At 48.3% G+C, this 23,050-nt stretch overlaps 1 protein-coding gene across 7 annotated transcripts in view; it reads left to right on the top strand.

The window, feature by feature from the left end:
* CTBP2 (C-terminal binding protein 2) overlaps positions 1 to 23,050 on the top strand; it is a 239,158-nt gene that overhangs the window by 37,258 nt on the left and 178,850 nt on the right. For 6 of the 7 annotated variants that reach the window (XM_030940090.1, XM_030940086.1, XM_030940088.1 and 3 more), the window contains one exon: positions 12,115 to 12,218. The exons of the other annotated variant lie outside the window; for it this stretch is intronic. The gene's annotated coding sequence lies outside the window, so the exon portion shown is untranslated. The remainder of the gene's footprint in view (positions 1 to 12,114; positions 12,219 to 23,050) is intronic. 7 annotated transcript variants of the gene reach the window in all.

Below are 23,050 nucleotides of genomic sequence, written 5' to 3'. Positions count from 1 at the left end.
GACACAGCTGACCAGCTTCTAGGACCCAGTTTACTCAAAAAAATTCTGGAGTTGGTGTGTCCTACCTGTTTCCTGGTCTTTAAGCCTGGCAACCACTAATGCCTTCACCATCTCTCCAGTGTCATGTAAGAATGTTATATGAATGGAACCCTACAGCATTGCAGCCTTAGGGGATTGGGATTTTTCACTTGACTTAATTCCCTTTGAGATTCATTCGAGTTGTTGCATGTATGGCTGGTTGGTTTCTGTGTATTGACTGGGAGGTTTTTGACCCAGCCTTTGACCAGAACACTGCGGAGGAGGAAATCCATCATGGAGACCCGAGAGTGACAGGACCCTTGCTTGCTTGGTGACAAGTAGAGCTGGTCATGTCCACAGCCCCCACTTACCTCGTCCCGTCTCAGCAGATGTCCATAGGGTTGTATTGGGAGTGACTTTTGTACCAGTTGGTTTGGCTGATTTTGGAAAGAGCAGAAGAGCCCCCTTCCCTTGGAAGTTTTGTTCATTTTATTCGTCTGTATTGCGTGTTTTTGCACAGTGTGCATTAACTGAAACGTGAAGAAACAACACTTGGGATAAAGGGCTTTTGAAAAAGGTCTCGGTTTTCTTTCTCGGCGCTCATGCTCTGAGAATAATAATACATGTGGTGCAGGCCCGGTGCACCAGGCAAGTGAGGGCTGTGCTGGCATGGTTTCTCTAGGAGGAAGGCCTGTTGCACCTGTGTGGCTTTGGCATGCTTCAGTGAAAACTGTAAAATTACAAGTCCTGAGAATCTAATTTCACAGTGAAAATGTTGAGTTGTTCATTCAGAAAGCACACTCGCACTGCATTTTAACATACATACTTGTGTGTATTTATATGTTCATCATGTGAGAACAGCATTTGTGAATTGCTACCCTCATGAACATCCATGCTAAAAGGTTGTCCATCCTTTCCAAGCTGCAGACATGCAACTGAGTAGTTAGATCTGTGTGCAAGTTAGTTCAGGATTCCCGGTGTTAGTGACTTGCTGCACATGAATCAATAGATAGTGTATGATACACATATCAATAGATATGTCCTTCAGGGGCTCTGCAGTTATTTGTTTCCTGAATCAAGACGGTAAAGCTAGCCCTGCTGCTGATGGCAGGCAAGTGCCCTTTGCTCTTTGGGGAGCCAGGACTGGAAGGTCGCTTGGTTCACAGGCCTGGGTTAGGGTGGGCCGCAGGCTGCTCTGGAGTTTGGCTTTTCTCTCCCGTCCCGGATTCCCCCGTAAGAGGCTGCAGCACCTGCATCAAGGACCATCACAGTTGGGTGGTCGGAACTGACTTTGGTTGAATGTGAAGGGGCTGCTGTTTGGGAGGTTTCACTGCCGTGCTGTGTTTCTTGAGCCTGAGTGACAGCGTGGTGGGGTGGAAAGTGGGAAGGACCCAGGCCTTAGTTTCCCCATTTTAGATGCTGTTGTATTCATCTGGCACTGTGATTGATTAATTCTTAAAAATAGAAGGAGTTGCTTCTAGAGGGAATATATTTTGGACCCAGGAATTCAGTTCTGTCTTTGGGTGCTTCCTTCAGGGCTGTGTTTGCAGAGTTTCTTCATATGCTATTTTCTGTGACATGTGTAGCCTCGTAAATGGATTTTTTTAAAGTACAGTGTCTGAAAAGTGGGTAGTTTCTACACGGTGGGTTTAGCAGCTGCTGCATTCCACAGCAGGGATACTCTTCATTTTCAGTTGAAACCTCCCCCAACCTTGAGGTTTGGGTTCATAATTTAGTTTAAAATTAAATAGAACCCGGTTTCCTTCAGGCCTCTTTTTCTTTCCAGCACTGTAGATTCTCGAATTTAACAAGCCATGTGAGTAAAGCATTTGTTAAACGATACAGCTAATACTTGGGTGCCTCCGGTGTTCCAGGTGCCACGCTGAGCGCTGTGCATTCGGTATGGCCTGTGCTTCCCACTGTGGCCCCATGAGGGAGGTACGGGTGACCACACCTGGTCTCCTGGGGGAGGAAGAGAAAGCCGAGGCAGAGAACACTTTCCTGGGGTCACTCACAGCCTCACCCAAGTGCTCCTCCCCATCGGTTGGTCTCTGAGCTTTCCAGGATAAAACTTAGATTCTGTCTCTGCTCTCGTGGATCTGCCCATCTAAACCAGTTACAGAACAGGCAGCCCATTTATATAATGCCTTTTGCAATACATAAAGGGTTGAGGGTGAGGTCATTGTCAGGGGAAGGAATGTGAGAGAGTCAGGGTCAGGGGGCCGATATCTGGCCACCTTAATTTTACTAACTTCGCTTTCCCAGTCAGTATTGCGCATGTAGTCCATTGATCAGTAGTGTTGACATGGGCGGGGCAATTAGCTGGGCTTGGTGGCCCGTTTCTGTACAGGAGGCTGAGCCTGGAAGAGTACATGAGCCCGAGAGGTAGAGGCTGCAGTGAACTATGATCATGCCACTGCACTCCAGCCTGGGTGACAGAGTGAGACCCTGTCTCTAAAGAAATTTGTTGGTCGGGCGCCGTGGCTCACACCTGTAATCCCAGAACATTGGGAGGCCAACACGGGCAGATCACCTGAGGTCAGGAGTTTGAGACCAGCCTGGCCAACATGGCGAAACCCTGTCTCTATAGAAAATGCAAAAATTAGCTGGGCGTGGTGGTGCATGCCTATAATCCCAGCTACTCAGGAGGCTGAGGCAAGAGAATCACTTGAACCTGGGAGGTGGAGGTTGCAGTGAGCCGAGATTGCACCACTGCACTCCAACCCGGGCAACAGGGCGAGACTCCGTCTCAAAAAAGAAAAAAGAAGTGGTGTTGATATGTAAAGCTGGTCACGCTCGTAAGTAATTTTTCAGGGATTGTGGAATTTGAGCCGTTTGGTTCTCACGTCATTTCTTTTTAAATGCCACTTCCTGCTCATCCTGCTGGAGTCTAATCTGTGGCCAGGGACTTGGCTGGAGCCCGCTGGGAAGTCTCCTTTGCCTAGCCCTGACAGGGCTTTGGCTGTGCCTCTTTCCCGGCGTTGGTTGGGGTCCCAGATCCTCCCTGAGGCAAGGGATTCCCACTGTGTCTCTCCAGCCCACCAGTTCTCTCCCAGGTTGGTTGGCTATTGGAATTAAGACATCTTCATTGAAATCCCCAAGAGAACGTCCATTTCTCTATTGAACTTGCATGAGGGTGGAGGGACACTTGGCTTTCTTCCAAACCCACCTCTGTAGTACAGCAGTCACACAGGGACTTACATCCTCAATGGGGCCACTTTACAATGCTGGTATGGCCCGAAAGCCTGCAAGGCAAAGCAGCTGAGGCAGCAGCGCACTTTCTGCACCCCAGCTTCAGACCCTCCTGACAGGAGCGCTCACAGCTCACATTTTTCTGTATTATAGGAAAGCGTGCTCTTTGCAGAAAATAGAAAAATACAGGAAAGTATAAAAAATTAAAGTAAATGATTGTTATGTCACACATTTTAAAAGTCCTTTTTAATCTTAGCATGGAGAATAACACTTTGGATCTATTCTGTCTCTTATGCATATATGTATATACTAAAAATGAGATTCACTGAAGAATGTTTTAAAATATAAATAAGATTTGAATACTTGTTTCATATTTTATTTTCCATTTGACCTATAAGTATTCTTCCTGTATCTTTGAAGTGTTTTGAAATACTTTTAGTAAATACACAATTGTTGAGATGGTTAGTGTCTGACATATCCCTGTATAGCTCTATCAGGAAGAGTTTATCCTACTCTGGTTTTCAGCATGGTCTGGTACATCTTGACCACTTCTCTAAGGATTCCCTAGGGGTAGAGTGGAGTGGGCCATGGAACCTCAAGTTTCCAGAAAAGATGCCCACTCCTTCCACCGCAGTGGGAGGGGGTGTAACCCCCGCTGACTCCTCAGAGCAGCCAGCATCCATCCTGCTTTTGGTCCAGGGATCTTGTGTTAAAACCTGCCAGCTTAGAGGTTCCATCTCTCACTGTGGTATGGGCGTGTGCTCTGAATGAAGACCCGTCTGCTCACCTTCTGGCCCTGTGTAGGGCCTATAGTAAATACATAGTCTGGCCCTTGTTAGATCAGGTGTCCTTGGGGTGCCCTGTGGAAAGGAGCTCAGAAAAACCCCTCTTGGCCACCCTATCAGGGATAAAGCAAGAACAGAGCCTGACACCAGGATGCCCCAGCTGGTTAGTAGTGGCCACTGGCTGGAGTGAGCCATCTCCTATGTCTGCTCCTTCTGGCAGGTTCCTGAGCATCTCACAGTGGTGTGTGCACCTCCACCAGCAGCCGCCTTGTCCACTTACAGTGTGGAATCATGGAAGACCAGAGACAGACGCCTTCAAGTGCTTCTGAGTTGGGATGTGTTTTCTACTTGTCCTTTGGAGCTGCGTGCCTTTGTGGGGACCTCAGGGCCAGGCTTCCCTTTGGGCCAGGCTGATTTTAAGGGCCCCCCCCCCCCCAACCTCCTACTGCCCTGGTCTCTTTCAAGTTCAGGTGATTTCCTAGCTTGTCTGTAAGTAGGCCTGTCGTGCCCCCACTCAGGTACAGGTGTGTGGGGGTGCAGCCAGGCCCCATGAGCCTCAGGTCCAGGTTGCTCACACCGGCTGCCTCTGCTTCCATGGCCCACGGGGCAGCTTTGGGTGTGGGAACGCAGCTTGAATTCACAAAACAACATCGTTGTGTGGGCTGCTTGCTCGGGGATCCACTTTTTTTTCCCCCTTTCAAAACTTGGCCCACGGCAGCCCCGATCAGCAGCACCCGTTTATCAATTTGTTCCTTGTTCCTTTCTCCAGTTGTTGCCAGGACTCCCATCTGGCATTCTCCCATCTCATGCCCTTGTTTATTTCTCCGTCCTGGAGCCACTTCGGATGGGGCACTTCTGGAAGCCCAGCTAATGCCACAAGGGCAAGTTCCTTGTCACCCAGCTAGTCTCAAGTCTGTTGGCCCTGTAGTCTAGAAAAGCCGAAAGCTGAAAGAGCAGGGGAATGGTCACATTAATTGACTACATCTGAGACAACACTGGGAACATATCCTATTTTATTTTTCTTTAAAAAGTGGCAGGATTCCAAGACTTCCCTTCCAGTTTTCCACTGCTTGGCCTTCTATTGGAAGACAAGAGTTCTAAAATCTTGGCTGTTGGGCCTTTTTACATTCTTAAAACTTAAAACCAGCTGAATATATTTAATATTATAAAATTTCCATAAACACTCTGACAAAGACTGTGTATGTCAAGTTTCTGCCTAGAGGGCATTTTTCTTCTTGGAGTTGAAACTCTTGGGCATCGGGGGGTCATAATGAAGTGTTGATTTGACCTGAAGTGCCTCCGTGCCAATGTGGCTGTATAGGGACATGGAAAGAATGAGCTTTCGGGGTTGTTTTTTTTTCCCTCCCTGAATAAAGGATAATTGTTTCCAAGCTAATTAATATGGTTTATTTATTACTAGGCAATAGTTGGTGGAATTGAATCTCAGGAAGGAATAATCCAGCAATGCTAAAGTGACAGCCTCTCGGGTAAACCGTGTTCATTCCTGTCCAGTGTGTGTCAGACACTCAGCCCTTTGGTGGACATTGTCATTTTATTGTATTTTTTTCCCCCATGTGCCAACCAAACCAGGACTCCACGCTGCTTCCTGCCCAGTGAGCTTGGCCTTTCTCAGGGTGGGCTTGTCCTTAAAGGCTGACCAGGCGCATAATGACTATGGTGGGGTTGGGGGGTGCCGCCCCAGGCAACACTGGGTTGTGCTGTCATGGTAGCAGCCTGAGGTCCTTGTTAGAGGGCATGGGTCATACGTGTGCCCCCCTGTGTGAGGCTCGGTGGCAGAGTCGAGAAGTGAGGAGAAGTGGCACCTCCCACTGCCGTTTGCTCAGGGATGCCTGTCTTTACGCCCAGCAGCCCCCGCAGGACTGCACATGACTTCTTCCTGCAGAGCCAGCTGGTAGCCACCCCAGTGCCATTCCCTCCCCCCGTTACGATTTGTTGCACTGCGCACCCTCACCGCAACTTGAAGATAATCGGGGCAGAGGAGGGTTGGGAAGGCCAGGGAGCGGTATGTCGCCTTGTGGGAGAGCACAGGTGTGGCCCATGTTCACACACAGGTGGCCAGAGACCCCACTGAGGGTGGCTGGGCATGTGTGAACCAGGAGTCACTGTGGTATGCAGGAAAGGAGGCGGGCAACTGAGTGCCTGTCGCTGCTCATTCAGGGAGCCCATGGGTCCTCTCTGCTGCTTCTCATGGCCTCAAGTCAGTGGCCACCGTACTGCGTCATGCCGCCATAGGCAGGTCAGTTTTGGGGCAGAGCATTTGACTTCTTGAAAAGCTTTTGCCCGAGGCTTTTCCTTGACCGCTGCCCTTGAACTTGAAATCGTTGGGAGGATCTGCTATGGGATGTATGGGGAAAGCCCCTGGCACCGCTTTCCATGCCATCCACTCGGGGACTGGGAACCAGCTCCATGTCTTCATTGTGGTCCTACCATTGAGAGTCCTCTCTTTCTCACATACTGACTGATACCCTGAGGCAGTGCCGTGGTGCTCTAGGGAGTGTCAGGCTGGGAGAGGGGGCTTGCCCTGGGGTATCTGAGCTGTGTCTGGATGCCTCCGAGGGGTGGGGGTGATGCCCAGGGCTGTGGCTTTAGCTCGGCTTCTGATTTACGACTTCTGATTTACGACTTCTGATTTACGACTTCTGATTTGGCTCGGCTTCTGTGGGTCCCACTTTTAACAGCCCCATGGTAAGTCACCCCTTCTGAAGGGGCCGGAGTGCAGGGAGGAGGGGACCAGAATGTAAGGAGGAGGGGCAGAGTGTGGGGAGGAAGGTGGGACGATTCCTGGAGTACCCGTGTGACGGGCCCATTTTGAGAAGGCCATCAGCATGGATGCCGAGGGAGTGTCTGTGAGGCAGAGGGAGTTCACTCATCCTTAAAGACACCTTGCTTCCAGAAACCCCAGGCCAGCCATAGGGCACCGTGACCTGCACACTGCCTGTCCCTCCTGTGAGGCGTGGGTACAGGCCTTGGCCGCAGAGTTTGCTTGGGACCGTGCTAGCACAGTCACTCCATGATTTGGGCAACAATGGGGTAGGGGCTGAGTGCTGGCTTCGGGCCTGGAGTCGGTGGCCCCTCCTGAGTCCCTGGGGCAGGGACCAAGTTTCTGTTTTGCTCCTGTGCCTCTGGGGCTTGGCACAGTCCTGGTGCTGAGTAGGTGCTCAGGAAATCCCTGTTGAAAGGATCCAGGAGTTTGAAGTCATAGTTGGTGTTGCATCAAGTCCAGAGAGGAAAGGGGTCTGTGAGGAAGCCTGGATGTTTATGGTGGGCAGGGAGGTGGCGTGTAGGGGGCAAAGACTGTAGACTACTTTGGCCTGCTACCGTGCCCTGTGCTTGGGAGAGAAGTGCAGAATTCTGGATGATTCTTTACGCAATCCCTCTTTTCTGAGCACAGCCACACCACAGGAGGGCAGTGAGGCCTCCTTTCGAGGGAGGGGAATGTCTGGGGTGCCTAACCATCAATGCCCTGGTTAGGACTGTTGGATTCTTGTGCTGAATGTCAACTGTTTATCTCACGAGTTAGGTAGCGATGAGTTTCTTAGAAGATGTGGATAACAGCCTCAGCCTGGAGACATGTCTGGTATTTGATGATGACACACAGTTATTGAGTGCTTGCTGTATGCAGGCCTTGGGGCAAATCATCCACGGGTTCTCTCTTTCAAAGGACCTGACTACCTTTGAAGGTAGATGCCGTTACCTCTAAATCACAGGCAGGATACTGCTTCTTAGCCACTGATGCTGGCCTGTGGAACCTGGAATCGATTCTTGCTAACTCCTTGTTCTTCCCCTTGTCCCTTCCCAGAGCCCGTTACCTGTGGGAAACTTTTGATCGCCTAAGGGATGGTTTTGTGGACACATTCCGGTTATCTCTTTTTAGCAGTAAACGTGAACGGTGCTTCCTGGAGTGTGAGGAACACAGCGTGCAGTGGTGCTCTGTGCAGCCAGACTGGTGGAAACTGTGAGTCAGTTTCAGATAAGGCTTTCCAGGGTGCATGGGCCCCTTTAGGGTCGTTCTTTCTCCCCTAATGTGTGCCCATGGCGAGCTGCGGTTCTGCTCCCTGGCTGGTGTGACCCAGCCGCATGGTCAGCCTCAAGAGGAGGCAGCAGGAGGTGCCCCGCCTTGAAGCAGGGGTGATGAAACCTCTGCCATCCACGACGGGACAGTAGACGGACTTAGGAGCTCAGACAGCTGAAATGTGAGTTCGAGCAGAAAGCCTCAAGTCCTAACGAGAACTGGCACACATGAGCTTCAGATGGCAGAAATATCATTAGAAATCACCCTTGCAGAGGAAGCGTGGGTAAGCGGGCACTTGGTTAGATGAATGCTGCTCACAGTAGGTGGCATGGTGGGGGCCAGGCTGGGTTGAGCTGCTTGTGTGGCCTCTGTTATCTGTGCATTTGGGTGGGTGGGCACCCCTTCTGTGCCATGCAGAGTACAGAAACTGTTCTGAAAGAACGCCATTAGTTCAAGTGAAGGCAGGCCCAGTCCTCCTGGAAGGAGCCACACCAGAGTTTCTTGGGCCGCCATCAAGACCTTTTTAGGGCTCATCGAAGGCTTCTAAAGGTTCTAGTCTCATTGAGTTTCTACGAAAAGGATTTATTCACTACAGACCTAAAACGTAATTTTTGCATGCCTGACTTAGGATAAGAACAAAAAACCCAAGCGTGGCGGGGGCGGAGTCCTGTCTAGGTATGGCGGCCTTAGCTGTGAGCTTTCTGTATGTGGAAAGTGCAGGAACTAGTTGACCACAGTCTGGCTGGGACCCCCACCGCCAAATCCATCTCTGGGTGCTGCGATTCTCTTCTGCGATGTGTGAGAGTACACACCCCCCTGTCATCAGCTACGGGCAGATCGCATTTGCCAAGGGATGTTTAGTAAGTTCACACAGGTTGATGATACAGGCCAAAAATAGGACCCTTCTCTCTGGCCCGAAGCAGCCAAGGGAACTTGGAGAGGGTGAGCATGCTGACCGGCAGTTACACTGCCGGGGCCGCTTCAGCTCTTGCGATTGCTGGTTCAGAAGCAGTGGTGATTTTAATCGGCTAAGTCATTTCTGCGTCTCGTTGTATACTCCTGGAAGTTCTTAGAGAAATCCTGCCAAGAAAATATCCCCTGGTGATTCCTCGGGGCGCTAGTCCACGCCGCACTGTCAGCAAGTATCTGCTGAAACAAGTATTTTTGAATTTTTAGCTTTTCTGTAGCTCCAGTCTTTTTCAAGTACTTCTTTTGACCTTCAAGTAACAACGGGCACTTGCTTTAAAGATTCTGACAGTCTTCCAAGCCTTTTAACATTCTTATTCCGCTAAATAAGCTGTCGTCGTTCACTGGGACAGGCAGTCCTGGCTTGAAATTCCATGAAACGTCACCTCCTCTGTGAAGCCTTCTACAAGACAGTTGTCTATTTCCTGCTTAATTTTACTATGAAATATCTCAAATTAGAACCTGTACCCACCACCAAGATTAGGTAGATGTTCACATGTTGCAACGTTTGTCTTCAGACGTTGTTCAAAAACAAGTAATTGTTTTTTTGTCATTGTTAAGGCGTACCTCCCCAGTTCCTTTTCCTTCCCGCCTTCCTTTCCAAAAGGGACTACTTCCTGAAAATACAGTCCTTTATATTTTTGAAATTCTGCGTAAACCATTTGAAATGGAAAGAGAAAGTCTGTGACATACTAAGACAAGCAACACTGACCAGGAGTATAAATTCTGTTTTGCAGTTAATTAAATATTTGATTCCCTACTATGTTTCAAAGATGTATAAAATGTGATTAAGTAAAAGGCATTTAACTTTTAGAGACTTGGAGATGGGCAGGGTATATAGTAGCCTGCCAGCCAGAGTAGGGAAGATGTTAAAGAAGATAACCTGTGAGATGGGTTTTGAAGAGTGGATAGGAGTTTGCCAGGCAAGTTCTGCCACCTCAAAAGAATGGTTCCTTGGCTGTTAGATGCTTGTGTCATTATAGGCTTGGGATTACTGAAAAGCTATGCTTGTCTTTCTGTTCCTAACGCTTCTGAGGCTGGAATGTCTGTCTCCCATCTACTTTCTTAGGACGTGTGGGTTACAGGGTGGTGTGGGGGTACAGTTGGGAGTGAATTACTCCTTGACCTTGGGTACATGATAACTTTGACTATAGAGTCTATGCTTTTCCTGAGTACTTCTTCAGAATCCTTCCTGCTTGGTTCTAGGTGTGAGGCAGGAGCTGGCTATCAGAGGACTCGTTCAATTCAGTGGAAAGAGCATAGGAGCGTGGTTTTCTTTTGAATGGAAACCATGAGTGTAGCGGTTCTTCTTTATGACTTACTACGTAATCATGCAGGAGAATGCCTGTCACAGGATTGGATCCTAGGAGATTAATCCCATTGCTAATTAAAAGCCCCATTAAAAGAGGGGAAATTCTTTTAGGAATCTACAGCTTCCTAAGACTTGAATGGTTTAAAAAGTAGAATGTTGGCTGGGCATGGTGGCTCACACCTGTAATCCCAGCACTTCGGGAGGCCAAGGCAGGCAGATCACGAGGTCAGAAGTTCGATACCAGCCTGGCCAACATGGTGAAACCTCATCTATACTAAAAATACAAAAATTATCCAGGCATGGTGGTGCGTGCCTATAATCCCAGTTACTCAGGAGTCTGGGGCAGGAGAATCCCTTGGACCCGGGAGGCAGAGGTTGCAGTGAACTGAGACCTTGCCGTTGCACTCCAGCCTGGGTGACAGAGTGAGACTCCGTCTCAAAAAAAAAAAAAAAAAAAAAAAAAGGTAGAATGCTGGCTGAGCATGGTGGCTCATGCCTGTAATCCCAGCACTTTGGGAGGCCCAGACCGGTGGATCACTTGAGGTCAGAAGTTCAAGACCAGCCTGACCAACGTGGTGAAACCTCATCTCTACTAAAAATACAAAACTTAGCCAGGTGTGATGGCGGGCGCCTGTAGTCCCAGCTACTCAGGAGGCTGAGGCAGGAGAATTGCTTGAACTCGGGAGGCGGAGCTTGCAGTGAGCCGAGATCGTGCTACTGCACTCCAGCCTGGGTGACAGAGTGAAACTCCATCTCAAAAAAAAAAAAAAAAAAAAAAAAAAGTCAGATGCAGCTGGGAATGTGGTTCGTGCCTTTTTGTGTATTAACCATTTGAAACTTGGTTGTAAGGTGGGGTTGGCAATGTCAGGCCTGGCTGCAGCCGCTCATATCTGTAGAGTGTGCCTCTCCCCTCCCTCATGGGGCTCGAGCAAGACTACCTCCATACATGGGCTCTCCAGTTACATAGCAACTTCAGTGTTAAATTCCATCTTTTCTTTCCGGAAAAGCCGTAGAAAGGACACCTGGACATGCCTGCTGCACAGGTGTCTGCCTTTCCCATCAGCCACAGAAGGAGGAACTTTGCTCCCTGCTCTCCTCACAGCTGTGTGTGCACAGGGAAGTGATTCGGACGATGTGGGTCCCACCCTATATTCCTTCTCTGTTCCATGTAGAGCAAAATAAATGGGAGTGCTGTTTAATGCATCACCTCGGTTCATATTGCATTTGCCAAGAAAGTGCAATTTTATTGAACATTAGGATTGAATTCTTAACTGAGTAATCAATTTCAGAAGTAAGTTAAAATGCCTTCTATTAATGGACGACTGCAACCGTTAATCAGAGTTACAGTAGATTAACAGTTGTCAGCATTTATGCTAATAGCACTTATAAACCGTGGGCTCATGAATTGCACTTTATAATTCCATATTTCTCCAAACAGTTGGTAATACTTTTTGCTTGAAGGTATTGATTCTTTTGTCCCTTTGCTTGCTACTTGGAGATGTAGAGAAAGCTAAATGACATTTTCACGGTGACGATACAATATCACCTGCTTTTGCATACTTGGCTTTGTGTCAAAATAGATGGAAAGGGTTCATTTGTTCTGGTGCTCCACTGTTTAATTTGATCTGGTGTGTGACTAAAGCAAGACAAATAGTATTTTTAATGAAACCATTTAATAACCTCTGGTAGCTTAGAGTCGAAGGCATTGGAAAAATGCAATTAAAGGATGCCTAGATGTAAACAAACAAACAAACAAACAAACAGAATCACTACTTCAACTTCACTGACTCCATTCATTTTGCTTTCAGGGTTTCATCACCTTAAATGGTTTTGAACCAATGAAGCTGTATTCCCTTAAAAAGACGGACAGCCCATCGTGTGAACTATAGAGTTTGTGGACAGACTTATATTGGTGAGTTATTGTGAAATATCTCCAGGTAAAAGTTCAGTTTTCGAGACTCCCCTTTGCAATGTGTTTTCAATTAGTTGATGAGTATGGATTGCTTGCAGCCTCTGGCTGTTTCATTGGGATGTCTAATCGCGGGATCATATTGATTGTCTTTCAATTAATTGCACCTAGTATTTTCATTTATCAAAAGCAAAATACATGTAATTAACTCTGAAGCAATATAGTTCAGTGTAAAGTCATTTTTGCTGCTGCTGCTGCTGCTATAAAGATAAGTCAACGGAAATTATACAACAAGGAAACTCAAGTCAGAATGGAAATCGTGTTAGGATTTCTCGATGTTATTAATTAAAAAGAATAAAAATGAATTAGAGAAACCATCTCATGACACCCCACGTCAGTCATAAGTGGTAGATGGATGTCTTTAGGAAGGAGGCGGCTTGTGGATGCTGGCACCTCTTCAGTCAGCTTAGACTTTTAGTGTTACCAGCCTCTAGGATATCTGGAACATACCATGATTTTTCTGGGGGAGTAGATTGGGAATGTGGATGCAGGCTGAGATGAGCGTTCAATCCCGACCGCACTCATATTGATTGATGGAGGTCAATCCTGCACCCGTAGCAGGGTTTTGGGATTCTGACTTTCATTTCGGCATGCCTTTAGCCATTTTTCACAAAACCTGCATCTTACTTAAAGTCTCAAAATGGCAACTTCTCTGATGGAATTGATTTTAATCTTGCTTTTTTAAAAAAAAACGTTTTCTCCGTGAGGTAACAACGTTATTCAAAAGCAAGGGAAACCGCTAGCCAATTGATAGTGTCCTGTCTCTCTCACCTGTCACACTCCTAGCAGAGCCTTGAGGGGACTAGCTTTGGTTCCCAGAAAGGTTTAGGTTTGTGACTGGGCCCTCAGGCCTGGCTTCCTGGGTTGCTGGAGGCGGTTAGAGACTTGGAGTCCAGGGCCACACATGGGCGACCACCTGAGGGGTGCAAGCTGAATCTCTGCCTGAACCCAGGCAGCACCGCGGGTTGTAGGATCAGGAAAGGGTCTCTGTGTGTCCCTTCCTTTTCTCCATAAAGTAGAGCTAGCTGGGGAAACTGAGGAAGCTGACCCAGACCTAGACCTGCAAAGATTGCTTACCAGCTTGGTGACTGAGCACGTGGCCTCTGCTGGCACTTGGAAGCCTTATCTGTGAATTGAACAGGGGTATTGGGCTGGTACGCAGAACCCTCCCCACCCTTTAAACTTGAATTTGATACAGAAATTCAGAACCCTTTCCTGGGAGTGCTCTGACAGGGCTCGCTAAGGGCCAAAGGCCATAGCAGAACATGAAGCTCAAGTTATGGATGAGAGGGGCCGCTGAGTCATCTTCCAACAGTTAAGGCTCTTAGCATTGAGGAGGATGAGGAACTGAAAGTATGATGGAATGTTCTTTGGTGGAAACCTGAGGGAGGTCAGGACCGCCATTCGCAACCTTATTCAGTTCAGCCTTTCAGGACCAACATTGCTTGCTTTTCTGGCTCTCACTCTCTCAGAGAGACCTGTGTGCCAGAACCTGCCCAGGATACTCAGGCAGAGATAAAGTCATCTTGGGCCTGGGGTTGGCAGAGATACTTCCAGTGTTGGCTGCTGAGTCCGAAGATGTTTTCAGTGGTTGGGTCATGGTGATGTCTCCAGTTGGACACCATGGAAGTGGCCATGTCGGACCTCCACGCCCTTTCACCCAGACAGGTACCAGGCCCTGCCTGCCTGGGAGTGTCTTCACCGGATGGACCATCAGTACGTTTCATAGATGCCGGATGGACCATCAGTACGTTTCATAGATGCTCATTTCGGTGTTGGAAATCATCTTCCCTAAACAGAAGGATGCAGGAACTTGGTGTATAAGAATGAAGTAGACTTTTTAAATATCAAAAATGGTTGAATGAGGTCATTTTCATTTGACTCAGTCTAATAACCAGGGCCACTCTGGGATCCTGTTTAGCAGTGATCTCCATCTCAGACAGATGAGTTAACATTCTCCAAATGCATCCAGAACCAGAATGAAATTATGACATGCTTCCTGTTAACAAATGTTTTCTGAGTGCTGAGCAGACTCAAGACACTTACCCTTATGTGGGGTTCCCACCGTTCGTGTATTTTTGGCATCCTTTTGGGTAAGAGTTTTTTATAGCACTTTGGAAGAGCTTAAGAGACTTGGTGTGGTACTGGAGCTGGCCGTCACTGGAGCGTGGTCACTGTGTTGTGCTAACGGCTCGTGGTGTCCACGACCCACGCACACACACTGAGTGTGGCCCCATTGGCCCACCTGCCCCCACAGAACCAGGATAAAACTTCTCCCCTGACCATTTGCAGATACTCTTATGATGGAATTCTCACATGGCCCCAGAAGGCGTGTGTTTGCTCTCAGACCCTTTCTGCTCTGTGGAATGTCACCATGCCCAGGGAGTTGTATCCAGCTCTGCCTCCTGTCTACATGCAGCAACACAAGGAGGTCATGTGGGATTGTAACCAAAGTAAGGACCACAAAGGGATTTCAACCAGAGCCCACCTGTTGAGATCCCTGGTATAGACACATCTTTTAAAATGTGGGCAGAGGAGAAGGAGGTAGATGAAAAGCATGTGACGCCGTCAGAGGTAATGGCAAATCCGTGAGGCACTAGAGCCATTTATACATTGTTTTTGCCCTCTTAGTATTTTCTTTAGCATGTCCTAATTTAAAAAGCATCCCATTCTTGTTGTGCTAGATTTAATATTTTGGTTTATGGCCATCTTTTTTAGTAACTTGACATCACATACTTAGCCTTCTCCTAACAAGAGGCTCGTTTTCTCAATAATGAATAGTGATGTGCTAAATTTAGATCTGATGCATGTTCTGCTTTTACTATCTGTTCTCTATGTTGCTACTTGTCAGAATGAAAGCTCAGCATGTCAGATGGCTTTGCTGGCTTCTCCTGGAAAAAGACTTCATTCTTCATCACTTCAGTTGGGTCATGGTTTTTTAGTACCATTTTGTTATTAAGCATTAATATTTGCAGCAGTACCCAATTATCTTTTTTAACAAAAGTATCGCAGAAAAAGTGTTTTTGGTTAAATGTTCATAAATGAGTGGGAATGCAAATCAAATCCCTTAACTTATATTATGTAAAATGGTGATAGAATAATTGCAGCTGTGGTTTTGCAAAGATAAGACTGTTTCTGGCTGCCATGCATGCTGTATTGTGTATTTTGATGAATCTCCAGGATGATGTAGAAGCTTGGCCTGCCTACCAGGGCCTCTGGGAAAGACAGTCTGAGGTGATACGGTGCTGGAAACTCCGTGTGATTGGTTGTGGAAGAGGGGTTTGCCTCGATCTGCTGTGGGAAACCAGGCTGGTTGACCATCTGAGTTGTGGCTGTAGCAGGCCACCTAGGTGAGGTCATCTTCCTGATCACTGGGCCTCTAGCCTGCTTCTGGCAGGACAGATATCTTTTTTTCCATGAAAAACAGAAGGAAGGTATTGAATTACTCTGGAAACACATGCCTAAACCTTGGGGTCCGATTGTCAATGACTGTAAAGTGGCGGAGGTGTTGGGCCACGGCCATTCTGCCACTCTGGTCCCAGTGTGTGTGGCCTCCAGGGTCCTTCGGGCCCTTGGCCTCCTGAGCTCCTGGTCTGCATGCATCCATGGGGCTTTTGCTAGGGCCATGTGTTCCTGCTCCAGTGTTTGGGCTGGAAGCAAGACTGCCAACATCGGAAACCACAAACCCGAGGAAGATCCACAGGGCCTTCCATCTCTGGGTTTCTCTAGATGAGAAACAGCCAGGAGGCTGAGATGGGGTGGTGGAGAAGATGCCAGTGAAGCTTTAGCCAGCCTTCAGAGTACGGGAGGAGGGGCCCCCACCGAAGCTCTTGGTTCTTGCTTGGATTTTATTCCTGTGCCTTCTGGACTGGAGCTGTGCTTCGGAATCCCAGCCTCCCTCCACCCCCCAGGGACAAACGGGAGGCATTGATTCAGCCTTTGTTCTTTTCTCCTGAGCATCTCAACAACCTAGTGTTGAGATGGAGAGATCACCCCGTCCATTCCCCTTCTTTTTGTTTTAGTGTCTACATGGGTCCAGGGTCACACAGGAGTCATGCCCTCCATCCTCCTGGTAAGTTTGGCTTTCTGCTGTTACTGTTGTTTTCTGCCTCCTGCACCACCCTGGCTGCTGGTTCTCATCAGAGTGGATTTGCAAAGTAGGGAGGAAGAGACGAGGCAGAAGGCCCGAATTTTCCGTCTGTCACCCATGTGTCAGGACTCTGTGGCCGGCCTGGGTGGGTCCCTGCTGAGTTGTTCCTTCACTGGAGGGGTTCCTCCGAGCAGGGCCTCCGCAGGGTGGTGGGCACACTTGCCTCTCACTCCTGGAGGGGCCAGGAGTCTCTGTTGCCACTGAGTGACATTATGCTGGGAAATGAAGGCATGGTGTCCACTTCTCTTTCCGTGATCCTCATACCCTTGCCAAGACCCCTGTTTTGTTAGTGAGGAACTTGACGCTCAGATCCACCTGCCAGCACGTGTAGCCTTAGGTAGACCCGGTATTCAGCCACTGATGAAGCAACCCCAAACTCAGGCCACCCCGTGTCCCTTGCTGGCGGGAGCCTCTCTGGAAACACTGCAGCAGTGACCCTGGCTTCCCAAATACTGTGTGGTCCCTTTATAGTGAAGATGACTTCCCGGGTCTTTGTTCCTGGAAGATTTCTGAGGCTTGTCATGGTACCATCCCACCCCAGGGTGTGGGAGGAAAAGCACTTGGTCCATGTGAAGTGGGGCTACACATGGGGCTGCATCTTGCCCCTAAGGGTGTGGCAGTGTGCGGAGAATGGGCCTCTGCTGTCGCTCAACAGCCAGCCCTGGTGGAGACCCCCCTGTGTCCCAGACGGGCCTGGCCACTGGGATGGCAGCCCTGTTGTGTGGGACAGCCAGGGACATGGGTCAGCGGCTGATTTCTCTGAGGTTTGGAGCGCGTGTTCGTTAAAGGCAGGAAGCGTGGGAAGGAATGGATGGAGCCACGCGGCAGGGCCAGAGCCTCGCTTGTCGAAGGGAGAGGTGGTATATTCTGTTTACTGTCAAGTTTCAGGCTGGGGCGTAGATGCCGATGTGTAAATGAGTAGGCAGGGAAGTGAGCTTTCTCTTATTAAAATGTTGGCTTGCTAATCAAGTGTTCCTGGGTGTGATTAGTGACAGAGGAAAAGGTTATTTCTTTCTGTAAATATTTTTGCTTAACATTTATGTGTTACCATTGCTGATTTTATTAATACTCTTAGACTGCATTAGACCAATAATTTTTTTTTTTTTTTTAAACATGGTCTTGGTTTTAAGCGGTTTCAGTTGGTCTTTATGGAAGGCCACACACCATCTCACTAAAGCTTGAGGGATCTGCCCAGGTTCAAGTGTAAAGGGGCATTAGTTTCAACTTACAGCAGCTCCCCCAGCTACAAATGCTGATGAAATAGCTCAGAAGCACAAGAGCCTGGTTACTTTCAGTAATTTTAGGATTTAATATCTGGATCTCAATTTTGACCATTGTTGAAGAAGCAGAAAATTGGATGCATTTTCTAAAGTAATGATTTAGGCCGAGGAGGGCAGATCGCTTGAGCCCTGGAGTTCCAGACTAGCCTGGGCAGCATAGTGAGACCCCATCTCTAAAAAAATTTTTTTTAAAAATCAGCCAGGTGGTGATGTGTGTCTGCGGTCCCAGCTACTCTGGAACCTGAGGTGGGAGGATTGTATGAGCCTGGGAGGTCAAGGCTGCAGTGAGCCATGATTGCACCACTGCACTCAGCCTTGGGTGACAGAGGGAGGCCCCATCTCCAGAAAAATGTTTTAAAAAATCAGCCAGGTGGCAGTGCCTGCCTATGCCTGGGTGGGCTGGTTGTGTGAGCCTGGGAGCTCATGTCTGCAGTACACTGTGATCATGTCCCTCTACTTAGCCTGGGTGACAGAGGCAGACCCTGTCTCCAATAAATTAATAAATAAATAAAGTAACGATTTAGGAAACGACTGAGAATTCCCATGACCCTTGTGTCCTCGGGCCTGGTGTTTTCACAGGGGTGGGGGCGGCAGGAGGGGAGAAAGAAGGATGTGCTGCCTGTGGCTTCCTTCTTCCCAGGCATTCATTGAACACCAGCCGAACACATTTGCTTTATTGATTGGTTGATTCATTGATTTTTGGCAAACTTGGCAACTTCCACCTGGCCCCATGCTGTTAAAAATCAAGTCTTCTTGGTCGACTGAATGCTTTTGCAATTCATTCTTTCCACGTAGCAATTAAGATGATTCCCCTAGCCTGGTACCAGTTAAGGATAAATAGGAGGTTTTCAAAGAAAATGCTGCGTGATTCATTGGCGTTTGTGTGTGGGCACGTGGGTAATACATGCGAGTAGCTTCTGTGAGTGGACTCCTGTGTAAGGAGGTAAAATGGAACGTTTTTCTGCCCTTATCCTGAGAAGCAGCCTGAACAGTGACATTTATACATATTTCATAGTGTGGTTTCTTCAGGCACGCAGAGCAAACAAATCCATTTCTCAGCAGTATACTATTTAAAAGAAACAGCAGCAACCTGTGGGGAAGTTGCAGAAGCTGTTAAAATTAATTATATATGGCAAAAAGATAGAACATTAGGGGGAAATGTTAATGTGGGAGGATGAAAAAACACAGCCGTGGATGAGCAGCAGTTCAGAGCATCTGATGGCAGTGTTTAATTTCCGTTTTTTTAATAAATGTATACTGACGAACAACAATGGCACCCGCACAGGGTCCTCCCGTTCCGTCCTTTCTCCAGTCCTCTGGGATCGAATGTCCCCGTGAGCATCCAGTCAGCTCCACGTGGTGTGAGCCTTGATTTCTGGGAACGGTCCTGTGCTGTCTTTTAATGGGGATTTGTGGAAAACGAGAATTGGTGGTGAAGGTATCGAATTCCTGAGCCTTGTAATGCAACACCTTTCCTGTGGTCACCTTCCCTCTTCCGGTTCAGCTATACATTGTTTAACTCAAAGGAAACCTTTGTTGTCCTGGGCAGGATGTAACCTGCAACTCCTTGAAAAATTCAGCTTGGGCGATCAGTTTCCTCAGGGATGTAGGGGGAGAGGCTCTTCAGTGGGGGTGGGAGGGTGCTTACAGGAGGGTCCCAGAGCTGTGGGGCTGGCTGCCTCTTTCCTGGGGGAAGCTCGCCTCTTTCCCGGACCCTGCAGGTTTGCAGGATACCCCTTGGTTCAGCTGGTCACGGCAAGTCACCTCCTTCCGCGGTGGTGGGACGCCTAGGGGGCATGGGTGGGGCCTGTGTCCTGGGAGACCTTGACTCCAGCTGCTCTAAGCCACTTTGTCTCTTCTGCATGTCTCAGCGTCAGTACCTCCTGGGGTTGGCTTTCCTGTGGGCATTTGGGCTCCCTTTGCCTGGGCAGCCTGTTGTCTGGTGGGAGCCTTCAGTCCCTGTTAGTACAGCAGCCAAGGGTGTCTCTTCTGACTTCCTGAGCCTTCTGACTCCTGCATCGGGGAAGTTAAAAAGTGTTGTAAATGGACTTGGACCAAGGGGCAGGACTCTGACTATGAACATAGAACGGTCCGGTGTGATTTCTGCACCTCCCTGAGGCAGACCTACCTCCTTGAGCTCGTCATCCCCTTAATTCTGTGTGTGGCCTGCATATTGTAGATGCCCCCGAAGTAGTTTTTTGAATGAGTGAATCCGGGCTGCAGTGGGGCCAGGTGGGTGTGGAGTGGGCTGGGCACATGTAGGAGCGCATCCCAGCAGCTGTCTGGAAGACTGGGTTAGTTCTGTGTTAGCTGGGAGTGTTTTCTGCAGACAGAAGGCAACCCAGCATGTTATACTACCTGTTCAGGGGAGGTGTGCATGTTCTGAGATAATCAAGCCATGTTCTTGAGCTTTCTACTGCAGGGAAGTGATGTCATGCCCCCGCCTCTCCTTCGTGCAAGTAGGGCGGGGAGTCTAAACCCATGCAGGTAGGGTGCAGGGACCCAGCTGTACTCTCCCGCCACCTGTGGGTGCCGCACTTGCGGCAGCCTCATAGGTGAGGGACTGCATGGTTCAGCCAACCTGACTACATCCAAGTTGGGATGATGAGGACAGCAAGAAGGCCCACTGGCTCTGCGAGTCCTGTAGGCCTGGGTCCCTCGATACAAAGCTCAGATGGCTTCTGTATCAAATTCCTTCAAGGACCCAGCATGGTGGCTGCTGCTTTGCCCACCTTCAGAGGCCTGGAAGCTGGTGTTTGCTGCGTGTGTAACTGACGGCCCCAATCCCACATTTGTTAAAAACCTTCATTTTCTTGGCCTTTCATAATTCAATTGAAACTCACTGCCACTCCCTCATTACAGCAGACGATGACCCCTAAACCATGACACAGGACTGCAGCTTCCTCTGGGAAGGAGGACTTATGTTGATTTGTGCTCCGATCCCCACCCCCGCCAACCCTGGGCTGAAGTGGCAGCACCACAGAGGCCTGCTGAAGGCCAGAAAGCCTGCTCTGCCTGCGTGTTTAAACGGAGCAGATTGATGCAGAGTTAGACTTGAGTGATGTCATGCCCCCGCCTCTCCTTCGTGCAAGTGATGTCATGCCCCCGCCTCTCCTTCGTGCAAGTAGGGCGGGGAGTCTAAACCCATGCAGGTAGGGTGCAGGGACCCAGCTGTACTCTCCCGCCACCTGTGGGTGCCGCACTTGCGGCAGCCTCATAGGTGAGGGACTGCATGGTTCAGCCAACCTGACTACATCCAAGTTGCTAAAGAGCTGAGAAGCAACTCAGCTCTTTAGCATGGAATTGCATCATAACAGTCACTCCCTCCAGCAGTGACTCTGGCACTTCCTCCTGGTGTTTGCAAGGGGAAGGTAATGATTCTAATTACACAGGACTTGGTCCTGGCCTTGGTGATGGCAAGAGGGCAGGGTCCTCATGGCATGACCAAAAAATGCTTGCAACTTGACTTTGTCCTCTGATGGTGTTGACCTTGGGCAAACTATGCCCCTCTGAGCCTAGTGCCTCGGTTTCCCCCTTTCAAATGCAGCAGATAGTAGGGCTTAATCTCAGAGTTGTGGGGATTCAATGAAACAGTATTGAACAGGGCTTGACAGGTACCTGGTACACGTTAAGAGCTTAGTCGAGAATGACTGCTGAGTCAAGAATGACAATCTGAGTGTGGAATGACATAATGGGGACTGAGGGGGGGCGTTGATGAGAGGCGACTTGGTGGGTACAATGTGCATTGCTTCAGCGATCGAGGCACTGAAGGCCCTGACTTCGCCACAATGCAATGTATGGATGTAGAAAATTGCACTTGTACCCCATGGATATATGTACACACACAAAAATGATGGCTGCAGCAGCACCAGTAAATGTGGACAGCCAAAGGCTTAGCGTGTGGAAGATGCCCTGCTTGCCTGGCTGGGCTGGAGGACGAGGGTAGTACAGGTTGCATCTCTCCAAACCAGCACCTGTGGTCTGTGTTGCAATGAACATTTAGATGCAACGAATGGAACTCAAAACTGTCCTGCTCATGAGAGGTCTACTGTGTCCCTGAAGGTTCTGTCTTCCTCCTGGCACTTGGGATGTGGGATGCTCACTCCTTGCCCATCGACCTGGTAGTAATGGTTTTCTATCAAGCAGTGAAAGGTTTGGGGTTTCCCTGAAGCCCTTCCCAAATGTCATGCATTGGGGTTTTAGTTGTGAGGGTGTGCTGATCCCAGCCGCAGCCAAGGCGAGGTGCTGGCACCATGCTACTGCACCTGCTCCTATGCCCGCCGGGACATCTGTTTCGTAATGTACATCCTTCCTTGGGAATATGTCTCTACTCCTTGAAATAGCTTGAGGTCTCTGCAATTTGCCTGAACATTAAGTGTGACCAAAGAGCCTGAGGCCAGCCATGGAGAGGACGAAGACATGAGGCTTTCTCTCGAGAACTACACTGGGAGAGGCCGGGAACACGGCCACTTCACATGAAAGGCAGTTAGATTCAGGTCACTGGGTCTGGACTCCTGCATTTTATGGCAAAGTCTAAAAATGCAGATTTGTAACAACCAATGTTAATGAATTCAGACTGTTTGAATTTCACACTGAATAATGGCTGAATTATCAGAACCCACAGCTTATAAGATCCCTGGATCGTGTAATCTTTTCTCAAGATTAAAATGATAGAATGATGTAATATCACGTTACTTTTATTAAAAGTTCTGGCCATAAAAGAGAAACACCTGTTAGGATAGAAAAATTTAGTAAAAATAGTAGGAATAACAAGATAATTTGGAATATGTCATATATTCAGTAAGTTTCAAAATCTTTCATCTCATTTAAAATGCAGTATTGTGCCCATAGATACTGAATGCAATACCTTTGTACCTGACGGCTTCCTCTTCCCTACGCTAAAGATTTTCTATTTAAATACAGATTTTGATTTGCAATCTAGGAAGAGGATTCTGGAAGAATGGGAAGAAGGACAAGTCTGCATCTATTAGCTGAATTTTAGTTTTATTTTATTCGTGTTTTTCCTCTCATCCTTATCTCCTCCAGCCCTTCCTTCCAAGCATACAAGTAAAGACATGCTTAGAATTTCAGTACATAAGAATGTTGTTATACCTTCTTTTATTTTTGTTTAAAAGTTAAATTTCAATTTTTTTTCCCCAAAAATTTTTGTTCCTTTGATTCGTGTATGTGTGTGCACGTGTATTTGCCCCTGGGTTCTAGCCTTGTCTTGGTTTTCCACACATGCTCCCAGTATCTTACCTAGGAAACAAGTGGAGCAGTGGAATTACCAAGTGCAGACGGTAGGACTTCGCTTACCAGAGCCCAAGTGACTTGTGTGATGTTGA

Source organism: Rhinopithecus roxellana, chromosome 11 (assembly GCF_007565055.1).
Source record: "Rhinopithecus roxellana isolate Shanxi Qingling chromosome 11, ASM756505v1, whole genome shotgun sequence".
In the NCBI taxonomy this organism is placed as follows: domain Eukaryota; kingdom Metazoa; phylum Chordata; class Mammalia; order Primates; family Cercopithecidae; genus Rhinopithecus; species Rhinopithecus roxellana.
This window is presented reverse-complemented; position numbering and strand designations above follow the sequence as displayed.